At 40.2% G+C, this 21274-nt stretch overlaps 1 protein-coding gene and 1 pseudogene across 2 annotated transcripts in view; both read left to right on the forward strand.

Moving 5' to 3' along the window:
- ZNF451 (zinc finger protein 451) overlaps positions 1–21274 on the forward strand; it is a 121651-nt gene that overhangs the window by 9184 nt on the left and 91193 nt on the right. The gene's annotated exons all lie outside the window — the stretch shown is intronic.
- On the forward strand, positions 3864–5315 carry LOC116565670 (annotated as a pseudogene).

Consider the following 21274-nt stretch of genomic DNA (forward strand, 5'->3'; position numbering starts at 1 on the left):
CCATGTTGGCCAGGATGGTCTCGATCTTTTGACCTCGTGATCCGCCCACCTTGGCCTCCCAAAGTGCTGGGATTACAGGCGTAAGCCATCATGCCCGGCAGGGAAACTTCTTTTAAGAATCTCATCTGAACTACAAGATTTCAGAGCATTTCAATTTTTTGTGAAGTGACTGCTCTTAAATATTGTTTCAATTGACCAAAGTATTCTTAGAAGACTTCCCAGCTGAGATGGACAGCAATAGTTTACACATGGAAGAGATTTCAGAGTACACAAATATATCCCAATCACTCATTAACAAGATCTCAGAAATGTCTACTGCCACTACATGGTTACAACAGGAAGGGAAAGTACACAGAAGGTGCAGGTGAAATGGAAAGAGACAGTAGTCTTAACTGATTATGGTAAAAATATTTCTGTGGCAGGGCGCGGTGGCTCATATCTTGTAATCCTAGCACTTTGGAAGGCCAAGGCGGGTGGATTACCTGAGCTAAGGAGTTCCAGACCAACCTAGGCAATACGGCGAAACAGTCTCTACTAAAATACAAAAAATTAGCTGGGTGTGGTGGCATGTGCCTGTAGTTGTAGCTACTGGGGAGAATGAGGCAGGAGAATCGCTTGAACCAAGGAGATGGAAGTTGCAGTGAGCTGAGATTGCACCACTTCACTCCAGCCTGGGCTAAAGAGCGACACTCTATCTCCAAAAAAAAATTTTTGCAAATTTAACAAAAATATATAAATGTGAAGAGATATTACTTTGGTCATTTTTTGAAAGGTACCCATTAGTAAGTTTTACAGTTATTCTGTCTCTGACTTACGTCTTCTAGTTTTTTGGATTCTTGAATGAGGTAAAGCAGACTTGAGAAATTCTTGGATGCTTAATACATAATCAACAAATATTACCAGAAAAATGAAAGAATTTTGGACAATTTTTTAAACTGGTTGTTGACTATGTGTGTGTGGGAGGGAGGGGCTTGTTTTTTCTTTTTTCTTTTTTTTTTTAGAGATGGGGGGTTTCGCTATGTTGCCCAGGCTGGAGTGCAGTGGCTATTCACAGGCACAATTCCACTACTGATCAGCTTGGGAGTTTTGACCTGCTCTGTTTCTGACCTGGGCTGGCTCACATCTAGGCAACCTGGTGGTTCCCCACTCCCGAGAGGTCACCATATTGATGCCGATCTTAGTGTGGACACCTGATTGGGCATAGTACACTACAGCCCAGAACTCCTGGGCTCAAGCAATCCTCCCACCTCACCTCAGCCTCCCGAGTAGCTGGGACTATCGGCACCTGCCACCATGCCTGGCTTTACTTTGTGTTTAAAATTTTCCCAATAAAAGTATTTTTAAAATCACATGAGATAAATGTAAAACAATTTAACATTTTTGTATGCTTGAATCCTCTAAATAGATTCTTTTCTTTTCTCCCTTTTTTTTTTTTTTTTTTTTGAGTTGGAGTCTCACTCTGTTTCCCAGGCTGGAGTACAGTGGCATGATCTCTGCTCATTGCAACCTCCTTCTCCCACATTCAAGCAATTATTCTGTCTCAGCCTCCTGAGTAACTTGGATTACAGGCGCGCTCTACTGCACTCAGTTAATTTTTGTATTTTTAGTTGAGACAGGATTTCACCATGTTGGTAAGGCTGGTCTCAAACTCCCAACCTGAAGTGATCCGCCTGCCTCAGCCTCCCAAAGTGCTGGGATTATAGACGTGAGCCACCCCACTTGGCAGATTATGTTATTTCTAAGTAATAATAGCTATTATTAACAATTTTTATTTTTAAGCAAAAACCCCTAGTCCTAAAATAACTTACAAATATTTCAAATACTATAATACAATACTATGAATTAGCCCTTTTAAAAAAAAAATTGCTTTTTAAGATACTATATGTACCTGAAAAAAAGCACCTTGAGTTCTAAATATAGCATTGGATTTTGTGGGAGAATCTGTAACCTTGGCGGTGAGCACCCAGAGACATGCAGTGTTTAAGACATCAGTAACATTGCTGGGCTCTCCTAAGGGAGCAACAGGCTTGCTGAAGAAGCTGATATAGTTAACAATGATGCATCAAACCCGAGAATTTCTACCAGTCAATTAAGCATGCATAGTGGTTTCTTTGAGGATACATATTTTCCCCTTACAAAATATATAGTTGATGTATGAGAAAAATTTGTTATATTCGTACCTCAAACCAATTCTAGAAAAGGTTAAAGATGGAATCAAAAGAAAAATGGAAGTCATAAAATAAAAATAAACTGATGATTATTTTTGTCTTCTCTGAATGGGAAGGATATTTTCAATCCAAAGGTAGTGAAGCCAAAGCGCTCCAACAAACCTTAGCTAATGCATGAGTTCTGCCCGTGAACATTTCATTAAGAATTTTACTCTGTGGTAGATGTATGGTCAGCATTTTCATCTGTTCTATAACAACATTTTTCTTGTGAATGTTTTTCATGCATTTGTCAATTTTGCAGCTTTCTCACAATTTTTCTCATCTTTATATTGATGCTGTGCCATAGCATTTCTTGAACATATATTTTAGAGGCGTGCAGTTTCCTGGATGGTGGGAGGCCCCGGAGTTTTCTTCCAGGCTTTATAAATGTTCCAAAGGCCTTCTCTTTATTGTCATAGAGACCACTGATTCTGACAGGTGTGGCTTTTCTGGGAAATTTTTTTGTGTGTATCCCTGCTCTCTCTGGTTCTTTGATCCGAGATGAATCTGGAAGAGCTTCTGTCACCAGCCCTGCACTCCCCAGGCCCTTCAGCACCTGCAGCTTCATGTGAACCTTTCACCTCAGGGAGTATGTTTTTGCTGGACCTTTCTGAGCTATACTGCTAGAGCCCTCTGTTCTCTGTGCTTTTCTCTCTGCATTCCATCCTCGTGACTTCTGGTGAAGCTCAGCTTCCACAGCTCTGTACTCACTCAGTTGTTAGGTTTTTGGGTTGAAGATTTTGCATTTCTCGGTAAGTTCCTCCTTTTTGGGAAGTATCGTTTTACTGATGCTCTCAGATGTGCTATTCATAAGGGACTTTTATATTCTCTTTGCACTTTCTTAATTTTAATTGCTTTTCCTTTTTACTGCAGAATTTATGTGACCTACTTGCTGAAAAAATGGGGCAATTTTTAAAAACCTTCTATATTTTGTTCCTAATTTTTCTTTGTTGCATTGTTTGCTATCTCAGAGGAGGAGAAAGAGAGTAAGGTTACCTACCAATGTGCTCATAACAAAGAGGTATATCCAGTGTTGGTAATCAGAAGCCTAATGCAACTCTGATTCTCATTTTATTCAAAAGCTGTCTCTCTATACTCCTCGAGGCTGTTTCAATGTTTTCATCTGATATACTAGAATTTGATGAAAATGCCTGTTGAGTTTTTTTTTTTTTTTTGAGTTGGGGTCTTGCTCTGTCACTCAGGCTGGAGTGCAGTGGCATGATCACAGTTCACTGCAGCCTCGACCTCCTGGGCTCAAGCAATCCTTATGGATTGAATACATGTCTTATCTTTTCTCTACCATGAATATCATCCATATTTCTTTTTTCAGTTTCTAGGAAATTTCCTTCAATGTATAACTTCCAGCCTTTTAAAATTGTAGCTATTAAATTCTAATTTCTGGCTGGGTATGGTGGCTCACACCTGTAATCTCAACACTTCAGGAGGCTGAGATGGGTGCATCAATTGAGACGGAGTTCAATACCAGCCTGGCCAACATGGTGAAACCCTGTCTCTACTTAAAAAAAAATAGCCAGGGGTGGTGGTGCACACCTGTAATCTCAGCTACTCAGGAGGCTGAAGTGGGAGAATTGCTTGAACCCAGGAGGTGGAGGTTGCGGTGAGCCTAGATCTCAACACTGTACTCCAGCTCCAGCCTGCAGGCAACATTGAGGCTCCTATCTTAAAAAAAAAAAGAAATTCTAGCTCTCTAGCCTGCGTCCTGTGTCTATGGTCGGGCCATCTGCGTCCAGCTGCCTGGGACCGAGCTCGGGTGTATGGGGCCTCAGGAACTGGCTCCGGGGCCCCGATAACGGGCCACCCCCACAGCACCCCGGCCTGGCATGAGGGTCTCCCTTGATCTGAGAATGGTTACCTCTCGATATGAGCCAGTGGCTGAAATTGGTGTTGGTGCCTATGGGACAGTGTGCAAGACCCGTGATCCCCACAGTGGCCACTTTGTGGCCCTCAAGAGTGTGAGAGTCCCCAGTGGAGGAGTTGGAGGAGGCCTTCCCGTCAGCACAGTTCGTGAGGTGGCCTTACTGAGGCGACTGGAGGCTTTTGAGCATCCCAACGTTGTCCGGCTGATGGATGTCTGTGCCACATCCCGAACTGACTGAGAGATCAAGGTAACCCTGGTGTTTGAGCATGTAGACCAAGATCTAAGGATGTATCTGGACAAGGCACCCCCACCAGGCTTGCCAGCCGATACTATCAAGGATCTGATGCCAGTTTCTAAAAGGCCTAGATTTTCTTTTTTTTTTCTTTTTTTTTGAGACGGAGTTTCACTCATGTTACCCAGGCTGGAGTGCAATGGCACGATCTCGGCTCACCACAACCTCCGCCTCCTGGGTTCAGGCAATTCTCCTGCCTCAGCCTCCTGAGTAGCTGGGATTACAGGCATGCACCACCATGCCCAGCTAATATTTTGTATTTTTAGTAGAGACGGGGTTTCACCATGTTGACCAGGATGGTCTCGATCTCTTGACCTCGTGATCCACCCGCCTCGGCCTCCCAAAGTGCTGGGATTACAGGCTTGAGCCACCGCGCCCGGCTAGGGCCTAGACTTTCTTCATGCCAGTTGCATCGTTCACCGAGATCTAAAGCGAGAGAACATTCTGGTGACAAGTGGTGGAACAGTCAAGCTGGCTGACTTTGGCCTGGCCAGAATCTACAGCTACCAAACGGCGCTTACACCCGTGGTTGTTACACTCTGGTACCAAGCTCCTGACGTTCTTTTGCAGTCCACATAGGCAACACTTGTGGACGTGTGGAGTGTTGGCTGTATCTTTGCTGAGATGTTTCATTGAAAGCCTCTCTTCTGTGGAAACTCTGAAGCTGACCAGTTGGGCAAAATCTCTGACCTGATTGGGCTGCCTCCAGAGAATGACTGGCCTCGAGATGTATCTCTGCCCCATGGAATCTTTCACCCCAGAGGGCCCCACCCAGTGCAGTCGGTGGTAATTGAGATGGAGGAGTTGGGAGCACATCTGCTGGTGGAAATGCTGACTTTTAACCCACACAAGCCAATCTCTGCCGTTCGAGCTCTGCAGCACTCTTATCTACATAAGGAGGAAGGTAATCTACATAAGGAGTGAGCAATGAAGTGAGCAAAAGAAGCTACTGCTGCTTTTGTGGAATTGATAATTTATTTGTATTCATTTTAGCAAAATAAAAAGTTGAGAGAAATGAAATAAATTCATGCTTTAATCCTGCCATTACAGTGTCTTAATTGTTAGAAATTTGTGATAAATTATAACATCTGATAGTTAATCATTATTGAATATTCTTTTTCAGGAATATTTTGACTGTTTTCATACCTTAGTCCAGAAGAGTTTTACAGTCATTTTTGACTGGTTTTCTCTAATCTCCTTCACCCTTAAAATACTCTTTAAGATTTTGATTACAATTATATTTAAGTAATTTTCAAATCTGGGGAGAAGTTATATATTTATAAAACTTATTTTTTCAAACCAAGAACAAGGTCAGCTTAACATATACTTTTTCTTTCTCCTCAGTAAATATTTGCATTTTTTTCATGTAGGCCCTACATACTAATTTAATTTCTATGTATTTTATATGTTCATATTTTACATGTTGCTACTATAAATGGGACATTATTTTATTTTTATTTTTGACTATTGCTTTATAGAAAAAATATATTTATGTATTTCTTTTTAAATGTCCAAATTACTTTTTTGATTTAAGTATGTTTTTTGGGTAGGGGAAGAAGTTTCTTTTCCAAATAATGATCATTTTACCTTCTCTTCTAATATTTTTGACTAGTATTCTTTTTCTTATCTCATGGCATTGCTTATTACTTGAGAAATAGTGGACTTCAGAAGTAGTGGTTATAAATATGTTTATTTTATCCTTCACTTGAATAGGAATGTCTTTAGGGTTGTTATGTCTGATACTTGTTGACTGCATATAAGACATTCTTTAAACAAGTTTCCTACTGACTTGTGTTTTGCTTTTGCTGCTTTAAGCTAGAATGTCCCAGGAAGTACACACACAATTTCTCTCACACATACAACTCTCATAATACACTCATGAAAAGAAAACAGTTATTTGAGATTCTAATATCTGGGACCTTTGTGGTAGTCAATCAAGCTCTATCCTCAGAGGAAAAAAAAAAATGGACACTTGGATTTAAAAGTGGCAGGATCCAGAGGCAAAAAGAAGAGGAAAGGAAACAAACAAGAAGAGATTCTATATCTTTGGAATTATGTGGCACAAATTCCTGGTACCACTTTCAGGTTCATTTGCTTTCTATATGATTCCATTTTATGATCACACTAGTGTGGAGACTGTAACCCATGATTTAAAAAAATCTACTTGGCATTATTTTATTCTATTAGTATGAATTAAGCTGAACTTGTGAACAGTGATTACTGTATCATAAATTCAAAAGTTATTGAATAGGTGGGACTGTTTGCTCCTGTACCAAACAGTCCTGACTGTGTTACTTCTCTGTTTCAAATATTTGTTTTCTACCCTGAATTTTCCAGCTGTTATCTTTTCCTGCAACTTTGAGTATACTTGCTTCCAGTAAATCTCCCCCATCTCTACTAATCTGCTGCTTCTGGTCATGTCAGACTCAGTTATGCAATAAACCTGTTTAATGTAACTAAATCTAAAGAATAAATTGGGTATGTTATAGGATCTGAGTATAACACCCGTGAATAATTCAGAGTAATTTTCATGTAATGATAAAATTATTTTGGCTCCCAGCTGGCTAGTAAAAAGTAATTATTTTAACTAATTAATTTTGAATCGGTAATACTTGCACATAGTGAAGTATTTTTAAAATGTAGGCCAGGCATGGTGGCTCATGCTTGCAATCCCAGAACTTTGGGAGATGGAGGCAGGAGGATCTCTTGAGGCCAGGAATGCCAGATCAGCCTGGGCATCATAGCAAGACCCTGTCTTGACAAAATCTTTTTTTTTTTTTTTTTTTTTTTAAATTAGGTGGCTTTGGTAGCACATGCCTATAGCCCCAGCTATTCTGGAGGCTGAGGTGGAAGGATCACTTGAGCCTAGGAGTTTGGGGTTACAGTGACCTCTGATGGCACCACTGCATTCCAGCCTAGGTAGCAGAGTGAGACCCTGTCTTTAAAAAAAGTAAAAAATCCAAATGGTTACACATTGAAAATAGTTTGTCCCTCATCTCTACCCCAGACACTCACTAGAGAAAACCACTCCTATCACTTTCCTTTGTATATTTCCAGATTGTATATATTATATATATAACAATATACATAAATTTTTCACAAATGGTAAGCTTTTATATACACTTCTGAACTTTGCTTCTTTTTGGTAAGAATGTATCTTAAAAGTGAGTGCATATGTCTATTTAAAGCTGCTTTATTTATTTACAAATTTTTCTTGAAATACACATACAAGAAATATGAGTTGTAAGTGTACAATGTGACGATTTTCCAGTGACCTTGGCCAGAAGCAATTTTAAAAGAGAAGAATATAGAGGGAGTAAGCAATCTATTCAATTTCAAGACATCATATAGCTACAGTACTCAAGACTGTGTGGTATTGTGGGGATATAGATATAGAGATCAGTTAAACACAATATAAAACCCAGAAATAGACCCATACAAGTATGTCCACCTGATTTTTTTTCTTTTTTTTTTTAAATTGCATTTTAGGTTTTGGGGTACATGTGAAGAACATGCAAGATTGTTGCATAGGTACACACATGGCAGTGTGATTTGCTGCCTTCTTCCCCATCACCTATATCTGGCATTTCTCCCCATGCTATCTCTCCCCAGCTCCCCAACCCCCACTGTCCCTCCCCTATTTCCCCCCAACAGACCCCAGTGTGTGATGCTCCCCTCCCTGTGTCCATGTGTTCTCATTGTTCAACACCCACCTATGAGTGAAAACATGTGGTGTTTGATTTCCTGTTCTTGTGTCAGTTTGCTGAGAATGATGGTTTCCAGGTTCATCCATGTCCCTACAAAGGACACGAACTCATCATTTTTGATGGCTGCATAATATTCCATGGTGTATATGTGCCACATTTTCTCTGTCCAGTCTATTATCAATGGGCATTTGGGTTGGTTCCAGGTCTTTGCTATTGTAAACAGTGCTGAAGTGAACATTCGTGTGCACGTGTCCTTATAGTAGAACGATTTATAATCCTTTGGATATATACCCAGTAATGGGATTGCTGGGTCAAATGGAATTTCTATTTCTAGGTCCTTGAGGAATCGCCACACTGTCTTACACAATGGTTGAACTAATTTACACTATTTACGACTGTGTAAAAGTGTTCCTATTTCTCCACATCCTCTCCAGCATCTGGTGTCTCCAGATTGTTTGAAGATCGCCATTCTAACTGGCGTGAGATGGTATCTCAATGTAGTTTTTATTTGCATTTCTTTAATAACCAGTGATGATGAGCATTTTTTCATATGTTTGTTGGCCTCATGTATGTCTTCTTTTGTAAAGTGTCTGTTCATATCCTTTGCCCACTTTTGAATGGGCTTGTTTGTTTTCTTCTTGTAAATCTGTTTCAGTTCTTTGTAGATTCTAGATATCAGCCCTTTGTCAGATGGGTAGACTGCAAAAAGTTTTTCCCATTCTATTGGTTGACGATTCACTCTAATGACTGTTTCTTTTGCTGTGCAGAAGCTGTGGAGTTTGATTAGGTCCCATTTGTCTATTTTGGCTTTTGTGGCCAATGCTTTTGGTGCTTTGGTCATGAAGTCCTTGCCTACGCCTATGTTCTGAATGGTTTTGCCTAGATTTTCTTCTAGGGTTTTTATGGTGTTAGGTCTTATGTTTAAGTCTTTAATCCATCTGGAGTTAATTTTAGTGTGAGGTGTCAGGAAGGGGTCCAGTTTCTGCTTTCTGCACACTGCTAGCCAGTTTTCCCAACACCATTTATTAAACAGGGAATCCTTTCCCCATTGCTTGTTTTTGTCAGGTTTGTCAAAGATTGGATGGTTGTAGATGTGTGGTGTTGCCTCCAAGGCCTCTGTTCTGCTCCATTGGTCTATATATCTGTTTTGGTACCAGTAGCATGCTGTTTTGATTACTGTAGCCTTGTAGTATAGTTTGAAGTCCGGTAATGTGAAGCCTCCCACTTTATTCTTTTTGCTTAGAATTGACTTGGCTATGCAGGCTCTCTTTTGGTTCCATATGAAGTTTAAGATGGTTTTTTTCCAGTTCTGTGAAGAACGTCATTGGTAGCTTGATGGGGATAGCGTTGAATCTATAAATTACTTTGGGCAGTATGGCCATTTTCACGATATTGATTCTTCCTAACCATGAACATGGACTGTTTCTCCATCTGTTTGTGTCTTCTCTTATTTTGTTGAGCAGTGGTTTGTAGTTCTCCGTGAAGAGGTCCTTTACGTTCCTTGTTAGTTGTATTCCTAGGTATTTTATTCTCTTGGTAGCAATTGTGAATAGCAGTTCGTTCTTGATTTGGCTCTCTTTAAGTCTGTTATTGGTGTATAGGAATGCTTGTGACTTCTGCACATTGATTTTGTATCCTGAGACTTTGCTGAAGTTGCTTATCAGTTTAAGAAGATTTTGGGCTGAGATGATGGGGTCTTGTAAATATACAAGCATGTCATCTGCAAATAGAGACAATTTGACTTCCTCCTTTCCTATTTGAATACTCTTTATTTCTTTTTCTTGCCTGATTGTTCTGGCTAGAACTTCCAATACTATATTGAATAAGAGTGGTGAGAGAGGGCATCCTTGTCTAGTGCCAGATTTCAAAGGGAATGCTTCCAGTTTTTGCCCATTCAGTATGATATGGGCTGTTGGTTTGTCATAAATAGCTTTTATTATTTTGAGATACGTTTCGTCAATACCTAGTTTATTGAGAGTTTTTAGCATAAAGAGCTGTTGAATTTTGTCAAAGGCCTTCTCTCTGCATCAATTGAGATAATCATGTGGTTTTTGTCTTTGGTTCTGTTTATGTGGTGAGTTAGATTTATAGACTTGCGTATGTTGAACCAGCCTTGCATCCCCAGGATGAATCCTACTTCATCATGGTGGATAAGCTTTTTGATGTGCTGTTGCAATCGATTTGTCAGTATTTTATTGAAAATTTTTGCATCTATGTTCATCATGGATATTGGCCTGAAGTTTTCTTTTCTTGCTGAGTCTCTGCTGGGTTTGGTATCAGGATGATGTTGGTCTCATAAAATGATTTGGGAAGGATTCCCTCTTTTTGTATTGTTTGGAATAGTTTCAGAAGGAATGGTACCAGCTCCTCTTTGTACATCTGGTAGAATTCGGCTGTGAACCCATCTGGACCTGGGATTTTTTTGGGTGGTAGGCTCTTAATTGCTGCCTCAACTTCAGACCTTGTTATTGGTCTATTCAGGGTTTTGACTTCTTCCTGATTTAGGCTTGGGTGGATATAAGCGTACAGGAATTTATCCATTTCTTCCAGGTTTACTAGTTTATGTGCATACAGTTGTTTGTAATAATCTCTGATGATGGTTTGTATTTCTGTGGAATCTGTGGTGATATCCCCTTTATCATTTTTTATTGCATCTATTTGATTATTCTCTCTTTTCTTTTTTATTAATCTGGCTAGTGGTCTATTTTGTTGATCATTTTGAAAAACCAGCTCCTGAATTTATTGATTTTTTGAAGGGTTTTTTGTGTCTCTGTCTCCCTCGGTTCTGCTCTGATCTTAGTTATTTCTTGCCTTCTGCTAGGTTTTGAGTTTTTTTGGTCTTGCTCCTCTAGCTCTTTCAATTTTGACGATAGGGTGTTGATTTCAGATCTCTCGCTTCTCATGTGGGTGTTTATTGCTATATATTTTCCTCTAGAGACTGCTTTAAATGTGTCCCAGAGATTCTGGTTTGTTGTGTCTTTGTTCTCATTGGTTTCCAAGAACATCTTTATTTCTGCCTTCATTTCATTGTTTATCCAGTCAACATTCAAGAGCCAGTTGTTCAGCTTCCATGAAGCTGTGCGGTTCTGAGTTAGTTTCTGAATTCTGAGTTCTAACTTGATTGCACTTTGGTCTGAGAGACTGTTTGTTATGATTTCCATTCTTTTGCATTTGCTGAGGAGTGATTTACTTCCAATTATGTGGTCAGTTTTAGAGTAGGTGCGATGTGGTGCTGAGAAGAATGTATATTCTGTGCATTTGGGGTGGAGAGTTCTGTCAATGTCTATTGGGTTTGCTTGGTCCAGGTCTGAGTTCAAGTCCTGAATATGCTTGTTGATTTTCTGTCTCGTTGATTTGTCTAATACTGACAATGGGGTGTTAAAGTCTCCCACTATTATTGTGTGGGAGTCTAAGTCCCTTTGTAAGTCATTAAGAACTTGCCTTATGTATCTAGTTGCTCCTGTATTGGGTGCGTATGTATTTAGGATTGTTAGGTCTTCTTGTTGCATTGATCCTTTTACCATTATGTAATGTCCTTCTTTGTTTCTTTTGACCTTTGTTGGTTTAAACTCTATTTTATCAGAGATGAGAATTGCAACTCCTGCTATTTTTTTTTTTTTTTGCTCTCCATTTGCTTCATAAATCTTCCTCCATCCCTTTATTTTGAGCCTTTGTGTATCCTTGCATGTGAGAGGGGTTTCCTGGATATAGCACACTGATGGGTTTTGGCTTTTTATCCTGTTTGCCAGTCTGTGTCTTTTGATTGGGGCATTTAACTCATTTACATTTAGGGTTAATATTGTTATGTGTGAATTTGATCCTGCCATTTTGATGCTAGCTGGCTGTTTTGCCCGTTAGTTGATGCAGTTTCTTCATTGTGTTGATGCTCTTTACCATTTGGTATGTTTTTGGAGTAGCTGGTACTGCTTGTTCCTTTGTATGTTTAGTGCCTCTTTCAGGAGCTCTTGTAAAGCAGGCCTGGTGATGATGAAATCTCGGTTGTTTGCAAAGGATTTTATTTTTCCTTCACTTATGAAGCTTAGTTTGGCTGGATATGTAATTCTGGGTTGAAAGTTCTTTCCTTTAAGGATGTTTAATATTGGCCCCCACTCTCTTCCGGCTTGTAGGGTTTCTGCTGAGAGATCTACTGTGAGTCTGATGGGCTTCCCTTTGTGGGTAACCCAACTTTTCTCTCTGGCTGCCCTTAGCATTTTCTCCTTCATTTCCGCCCTGGTGAATCTGACTATTATGAGCCTTGGGGTTGCTCTTCTTGAGGAATATCTTTGTGGTGTTCTCTGTATTTCCTGGACTTGAATATTGGCCTGCCTTGCTAGATTGGGCAAGTTTTCCTGGATAATATCTTGAAGAGTATTTTCCAGCTTGAATTCATTCTCTCTATCACATTCAGGTACACCTATCAAACGTAGAGCAGATCTTTTCACATAGGCCCATATTTCTTGGAGACTTTGTTTATTCCTTTTTACCCTTTTTTCTCTAATCTTGCCTTCTCGTTTTATTTCGTTGAGTTGATCTTCAACCTCTGATATCCTTTCTTCTGCTTGGTCAATTTGGCTGTTGAAACTTTTGTATGCTTCGTGAAGTTCTCGTGTTTTTCAGCTCCATCAATTTGCTTATATTCCTCTCTAAGTTGTTTATTCTCATTAGCATTTTGTGAAATCTTTTTTCAAGGTTCTTAGTTTCTTTGCATTGGGTTAGAACATGTTCTTTTAGCTCCGAGAAGTTTCTTATTACCCACCTTCTGAAGCCTGATTCTGTCAACTCATCACACTACATACTCCATCCAGCCTTGTTCCCTTCCTGGTGAGGAGTTGTGATCCCTTGTAGGAGGAAAGGCGTTCTGGTTTTGGGTGTTTTCATCCTTTTTGCACTGGTTTCTTCCCATCTTTGTGGATCTATCCAACTGTCATCTTTGTAGTTGTTGACTTTAGATTGGGTCTCTGAGTGGACATCCAATTTGTTGATAATGAAGTTATTTCTTTCTGTTTCTTAGTTTTCCTTTTAACAGTCTGGCCCCTCTGCTGTAGGACTGCTAAGGTCCACTCCAGGCGCTGCTTGCCTAGGGATCACCTGCAGCAGCTGCAGAACAGTAAGGGTTGCTGCCAGTTTCTTCTTCTGCTATCTTCGTCCCAGAAGGATACCTGCCAGATGTCAGTCTGAGCTCTGCTTTATGAGGTGACTCTTTGGATATACGGGAGTCAGGGAGCTGCTTGAGGAGACAGTCTGTCCTTTATAGGAGCTCAAGTGCTGAGCTGTGAGCTCTGTTGTTTATTCAGAGTTGCTGGGCAGGCACGTTTAAGTCTGCTGCAGCAGAACTCATAATCCCCCCCTTTTTTTTTCCCAGGTGCTCTGTCCTCGGGAGTTAGGGCTTTATTTATGAGTTTCTGCTGTGCTGCTGGCTTTTTTCAGGGCTGCTCTGCCCAGCAAGGAGGCAGCCTAGTCACTGTCTGCCTGCAAGGCTTTGCTGAGCTGCTGTGGGCTCCGCCCAGCTGCCATGTGAACTTCCCTGCAGTCCTGTTTATACGGGTGTAGTTAGAACTGCCTCGGCAATGGTAGCCCACTGCTATAATGGCAGACTCTCTCTGTAATGGCAGACTGCCTCAGCAAAGGCGGACTGCCTCAGCAATGGAAAACTACCTCTATAGTGGTGGATTGCCTCGGTAATGGTGGACACCACTCCCCCACAGAGCTAGACTGTCCCGGGTTCAGCTGTGCTTGCTGTGAAACTCTCAATCCAGAGCGTTTCCAATTCCTGTTTTTTTGTGGGGGTGGGACCCGCCGAGCCTGATCACCTGGCTCCCTGCCTCAGAGCCCCTTTTTTCTTCTTTTTTTAGTTGAACGGTTGACTCTGTCTTCCAGATGTTCCAGTTGCTTGTTGAAAAGGCGCTAGGATCTGTGTGATTTCCCATGTGGTGACCCACTGCACTGGCTGAAACAGCCGTGCTGAGATTCGTGGCGCTTTTTTGCCCAGGAATCTCTTGGCCTGGCTCCCTGTTTCAGCCCCATTTTTAATCAGATTAATGGGTGACTCTGTCTCCCAGGAGCTCCAATCGCCAGCTAAAGCAGTGCCCAGACCCATGTATTTTGTACGGAGAACTGCCACACCAGGGCGCTGGCAAAACAGCTGCACCAGTGAAAACAGCCGTGCCAGCCAAACCAGCCGCGCTGGCGACCCGTGGGGCTCCTCCATCTGGGAATCTCATGGTCTGTGGGCAATAAAAATCCATCTGGAAATGCGGCGTCCACTCACCCTCTGCACTTTCGCTGGGAGCTGCAATCCTGAGCTGCTCCTAATTGGCCATCGTGGATCCCCTCCAGACTCTGTCCACCTGATTTTTGACAAAGGTGCAAAAACCAATAGAGGAAAGACAGCCTTCTTAACAAATACTGTTGGAGAACGTGAACATCCATAGTAAAAAAGAAAAATGAATGTCAGCGTCACATCTTATAAAAAGTTAACTCAAAATGGATTGCAGACTGAAGTGTAAAATGTAAAACTATAAATCTTCTAGAAAAAAACAGGAGAAAAATCTTTGAGATCTAAGAGTAGCAGAATTCTTAGAGCTGACACCAAAGGCATGATAATAAAGGAAACATGGATAAATTGAACATTAAAAGTTTTACTCTGTGAAATACACTGTTGAGAGGATGAAAGACAAGCTGTTTACTGGGAGAAAATATTTCCAAACCACATATGTGATAAGGGACTAATATCTAGAATATATAAAGAGCTCTCAAACTCAATTGCAAAAAAGCAATCCAGGATGGTTGTGGTTGATCATGCTTGTAACTCCAATGCTTTAGGAGGCTGAGATAAGAGGATTAGTTGACCCCAGGAGTTCAAGACCAGCCTGAGAAACACAGTGAGACCTCATCTCTATTACATTTTTATTTTAAATATGTGGGAGTGGTGGTTTGCATATGTGGTGCCAGCTACCCAGAAGGCTAAGGTGGGAGGATTGTTTGAGCCCAGGAAATCGAGGCTGCAGTGAGCTATGATCACACCATGGCAGTCCAGCCTGGGTGACAGAGCGAGACCTTGTCTCAAATAAATAAAATTTTAAAAAAGCAATCCAATTAGAAAATAGGCAAAAGATATGAAGAGACATTTCAACACATAGGATATACAAGTGGCATATAATTACATGAAAACTTAGTATCACTTACTATTAGGGAAATAAAAATTAAACCTGCAATGAACTATCACTACACACTTATCAGAATGGCTAAAATAAAAAATAATGACAACACCAAATGCTGGCCAGGATGTGGAGAGATTTGATCATTCATACATTGCTGGCAGGCATGTAAAATGGTGTGGCAACTTTGGAAAACAGTTTGGCAGTTTCTTTAAAAAGTAAACATGTTAAACTCTGTGACCCAGGAATTGCAGTCTTGGGTATTTCTCCCAGAGAAATGAAATCTATGCTCATGGAAAAACCTGTACGTGAAAGTTCATAGCAGCTTTGTAATAGTCAAAAGCTAGAAACAACTTAGATGTTCTTCAACATGTAAATAGTTAAACTGTAGTACATCCATACTATGGAATGCTACTCAGCAATTAAAAACAAACAACCAGCCGGGCGCGGTGGGCGGCTCACGCCTGTAATCCCAGCACTTTGGGAGGCCAAGGCGGGTGGATCACAAGGTCAGGAGATCAAGACCATCCTGGTCAACATGGTGAAACCCCGTCTCTACTAAAAACACAAAAAATTAGCTGGGCATGGTGGCGCCTGCCTGTAATCCCAGCTACTCAGGAGGCTGAGGCAGGAGAATTGCCTGAACCCAAGAGGCGGAGGTTTCAGTGAGCTGAGATCGCACCATTGCTCTGCAGCCTGGGTAACAAGAGTGAAACTCCGTCTCAAAAAAAAAAAAAAAAACATGCTTGGGAAACCAAAAATCTATTGATATATGAAATAACCTGGAAGAATCTCCAGAAAATTATTCTGAGTGAAAAAAAGCCATCCCCAAAAGGTCACGTACTGTATTATTCCAGTTATATAATGTGAGAAACCCGCTCACCTATTCAAACCCAAAGAATGGACTCAGAGGCATGAAGAACAGCAAAAGTGCGACTTGTAATAGTGATCTTGCAAGACGTGATGTCTGGTAGGCAGGCATACCTGGGCAGCTACAGCAGGTAATTTATCTCCTAGCCTGCAAGTCCCTCCCCTAGTTCCTCATTGGTCGAGTACTATGGGGTTACAATCTTCCCAGACATCGCCTAAGTTTCATTATCCCCATTATAAGGTTATACCTTTGTCCCCTTCCCTAATTAAGTTTTGATTTCACAGTAACAAAACCTTCTTCCCTTTGATGGGCTGACCCCTCTACATTCTGTTCACTTATCATGACTTTCTAGGAGCATGTGCCGTGTTCTTTGTTACATCTGCAGGCTGGCTCCTGTGTGTAGATTTATCATGCCTTGAAAATAGATTATTTAAAATGTTTTCTCACATATAGCATTATAGAAATGACAAAAATAATAGTAATGGAAAACTCATTAGTAGTAGGTAAGAATTAAGGAGAAGGCAGGGCTGGGAGAGAAGTTATGGCTATAAAAGGACAGCAGAAGAGATCTTTGTGGTGATAGAAACGTTCTGTATTTTGACTGTAGCACTATCAACGTCCTGGCTAGGATATGTGGTGACACACTACTATAGTTTTGTAATGTTATCACCACTGGAAAAGTGATATATGGAGTCTGTCTTAATTCTTTCTTTGAAACTTTTTTTGCGATATGATTCACACACCACACATTCACCCATTTAAAGTGTACGCTTCCAACATTTTTAGTATGTTCACAGATATGTACAGCTATCACCACAGTCAATTTTGCAACATTTTTTTATCACCACAAAATGAAACCTTGTACATGTTAGCTATCATCCTCCTATTCTTATGTAACCCTCCACAACCGTAAGCAACCACTAATCTATTTTCTGTTTATGTAGATTTCCCTCTTCTGGATATTTAATGAGAATGGAATCATATAATATATGGTATTTGTGACTGGCTTATTTTACTTACCATGTTTTGAAGGTTCATCCGTGTTGTATCTATGCATCAGCCCTTCATTCCTTTTTTTTTTTTTTTTTTTTTTTTGAGATGGAGTTTCACTCTTGTTGCCCATGCTGGAGTACAATGGTGTGATGTTAGCTCACTGCAAACTCTGCCTCTCAGGTTCAAGCAATTCTCCTACCTCAGCCTCTCCAATAGCTGGGATTACAGGAATGCACCACCACGCCCAGCTAATTTTTTGTATTTTCAGTAGAGACAGGGTTTTCCCACATTGTCCAGGCTGGTCTCGAACTCCTGACCTCAGGTGATCCACCTGCCTCGGCCTCCCAAAGCTTCATTCTTTTTTAAGGCTGAATAATACCCATTGTGGCTGAACATACAACATTTTATTTACCTATTCGTCAGTTAATGGACATTTGAGTTGTTTCCACCTACTGGCTATTATGAAATAATGCTGTAATAAATATTCACAGACCAATTTTTGAGTGAACATGTATATATCTAGAGTGGGATTGCTAGGTCATATGGTAACTCTATGTTTAATCAGTTGAGGAACTGCCAAACGGCATTCCACAATGGCTGCACCCTTTTATATTGCCACCAGCAGTGTGTTAGGTTTACTATTTCTCCACATTCTTGTCAACTCCAGTTATTACCTGATTTTTAAATTCTAGCTATCCTTGTGGTTGTGAAGTGATATTTCATAGTGGTTTTGATTTGCATTTACCTGGTGACTAATGATATTGAACATATTTCCATGTGCTTATTGGCTATTTGTATATCTTCTGTACAGAAATATCTATTCAGATAATTTGCCCATTTTTAAATTGGGTTGTCTTTTTATTATTGAGTTGTTAGGGTTATTTATATTCTGGATAAAAGTCTCTTATTACGTATATAATGTCTCCATTGTCTTTTCTCTTTATTGATAGTATCCTTTGAAGAACAGAAGTTTTTTTTCTTTGCTTTTTTTTGTTTCGTTTTTGATACAGAGACTCACTTTGCCACCCAGGCTGTAGTGCAGTGGCACGATCATAGCTCACTCCAGCCTTGACCTCCCCAGGCTCAGGTTATCATCTCACCTCAGCTTCTTGAGTAGGTGGGACTACAAGTGTGCACCACCATGCCTGGCTAATTTTTGTATTTTTTGTAGAGACAGGGTTTCACCATGTTGCCCAGGCTGGTCTTGAATCCTACACACAAGCAATCTGCCTGCGTTGGCCTCCCAAAATTTTGGGATTGCAGGCATGAGCCACTGTACCTGGTAGCACAGAAGTTTTAAAACTTGATGAAGTGGAATTTATTTATTCTTTAGTTGCTTGTGCTTTTGGCATCCTATCTAAAAATTATTTCCCAAATTCAATGTCATGAAGATGTACCTCTACATTTTCTCAAGAGTTTTATTTTATAGTTTTCACCCCTTACATTTAGATCCTTGATCCATTTTGAGATAATTTTGTATATGGTGTGAGCTAAGGTCCAGCTTCATTCATTTGCGTATGGCTGTCCAGCTTTCCCAGCATCATTTGTTGAAAAGACTATTGTTTCCCATTGGACAGTCTTGGTATCCTTGCTAAAAATGAGTTGACCATGGATGTATGGATTTATATCTAGACTGTCAGTTATATTACATTGATGTATATGTCTGTCCTTGTGTCAATACCACTGTTTTGGTTGCCATTGCTTTGTAGTAAGGTTTAAAACTGGTGAGTCCTCCAACTTTATCTTTATTCTGGGTCCCCTTCAGTTCCATATAAATTTTAGAACCAGTTTGTCAATATCTATGAAGAAGTTATTCTGATAGGGATTTGGATAGGGATGACACTGAATTTGTAGATCATTGTGGAGAATATTGTCGTATAATGATGTTAAATCCTCTGACACATGAGCATAAGATGTTTTTCCAGTTATTTAGATCTTTAATTTCTTTCAACAATGTTTTGTAGTTTTTCAGAGTATAAATTTAGCGTTTTTCTTAAATTTATGTTGATGCTATTAAAAATGATATTGTTTTCTTAATTTCACTTCTGGATTATTTATTGTGACTGTATAGAAATACGTCTGATTTTCATATATTAGTCTTTTTTTTTTTCCTTTGGACACAGCGTCTCACTCTGTTGCCTGGGCTGGAGAAGAATGGCACAATCTTGGCCCATTGCAACCTCAGCCTCCAGGGTTCAAGCAATTCTCCTGCCTCAGCCTCCTCAGTAGCTGGGGTTACAGGCACATGCCACCGCACCTGCCTAATTTTTGTATTTTTAGTAGAGATGGGAGTTCACCATGAGTTCAAGGCTGGTCTTGAACTCCTGACCTCAAGTGATCTACCTGCCTTAGCCTCCCAAAGTGCTGCTATTACAGGCGTGAGCCACTACACCCTGCCAATTTTCATATATTAGTCTTGTATCCTGCAGCCTTGTGAAGCTTGTTTTTAGGTCTTATGTGAATAGTTTTACTTTTTCCTTTTAAATATGGTTGCTTTTCATATCTTTTCTTTGTTATTTTTTGAGACGGAGTCTCATTCTTGTTGCCCAGGCTGGAAAGCAATGGCGTGATCTCGGTTCACTGCAACCTCAGCCTCCCAGGTTCAAGTGATTCTCTTGTTTCAGCCTCACAAGTAGCTGGGATTACAGGCACCCACCACCACACCTGGCTAATTCTTTTTGTATTTTTAGTAGAGACAGGTTTTCACCATTTTGGCCAGGCTGCTCTCAAACTCCTGACCTCAGGTGATCCACCCACTTTGGCCTCCCAAAGCGCTGGGATTACAGGCGTGAGCCACTGCGCCCCACTGCCTTTTATATCTTCTTAGTGCCTAATTGCCCTTTCTAGAACCTCCAATGTTGAATAGAAGAATCAGGACATATTTGCCTTCTTCCTGATCCTGGAGGAAGGCATTTACTTATTAAATATGATGGTAGCTGTGGATTTTTCACAGATGTCCTTTATCAGGTTGAGGAAGTTTCCTTCTCTTTCTAGTTTATTGACTGTTTTGATCATGAAATGGTGTTGGAGTTTGTCAAATACTTTATCCGCATCTATTAAGATGATCATGCAATTTTAATTTTTAATTGATAGAATGTATTACGTTAATTGATTTTTGGATGCTAAACCAGCCTTGCATTCCTGGGAAAATTCTCACTTGGTCATGGCTTATAATGTTTTGTATGTATTGCTGCATTTGGTTTCGTAGTATTTTGCTGAGGATTTTCATGTCCATGTTTAGAAGAGATATTAGTTTGTAATTTTCTTTTTTTTGTGGTATCATTTTCTAGTTTTGTCATTAGTGTAATATTGACTTTATTTTATACATAAATTAATAAATTGCATATATTTATGGTGTACAGTATGATGTTTTGAAATATAATGACTTCATTAAAATGAAGTCAGTATTACATTACTTCCAAAACCAGAAAAGGATATCACAATAAAAGAAAATTGGGAAATATTTCTGCTTTTCTGCTTTTTGGAGAAGCTTGTGAAGAATTTGTATTAATTTTTTGTTACATGTTTGGTAGAATTTATTAGTGAAGCCACCTGGACCTGAGCTTTTCTTCATGGGTAAGTTTTTGATTACTGATAGAATCTCTACTTGTGATAGTTCTATGAAAGTTTCTATTTCTTCTTGAGTCAGTTTTTGTGGTTTGTGTCTTTCTAGGAGTTTGTCCATCTTGTCTAAGTTTTCTAATTGTTGGTGTATAGTTGTTCATTGTATATTTTATAACCTTTTTTATTTCTGCAAGGTTGGTAGAAATAAATCCTCTTACATGTCTGATCTAGTAATTTCAGCCTTCTTTTCTTCTTGGTCAATCTAAGATAAAGTTTTGTCTATAGGCCGGGCGCGGTGGCTCAAGCCTGTAATCCCAGCACTGTGGGAGGCCGAGGCTGGTGGATCACGATGTCAAGAGATCGAGACCATCCTGGTCAACATGGTGAAACCCCGTCTCTACTAAAAATACAAAAAATTAGCTGGGCATGGTGGCGCGTGCCTGCAATCCCAGCGACTCAGGAGGCTAGGGCAGGAGAATTGCCTGAACCCGGGAGGCAGAGGTTGCGGTGAGCCGAGATCGCGCCGTTGCACTCCAGCCTGGGTAACAAGAGCGAAACTCCGTCTCAAAAAAAAAAAAAAAAAAAAAAAAAAAGTTTTGTCTAT

The sequence above is a fragment of the Sapajus apella genome, unplaced genomic scaffold (assembly GCF_009761245.1).
Source record: "Sapajus apella isolate SASKATOON/1434 unplaced genomic scaffold, GSC_monkey_1.0 scaffold41, whole genome shotgun sequence".
NCBI lineage: Eukaryota > Metazoa > Chordata > Mammalia > Primates > Cebidae > Sapajus > Sapajus apella.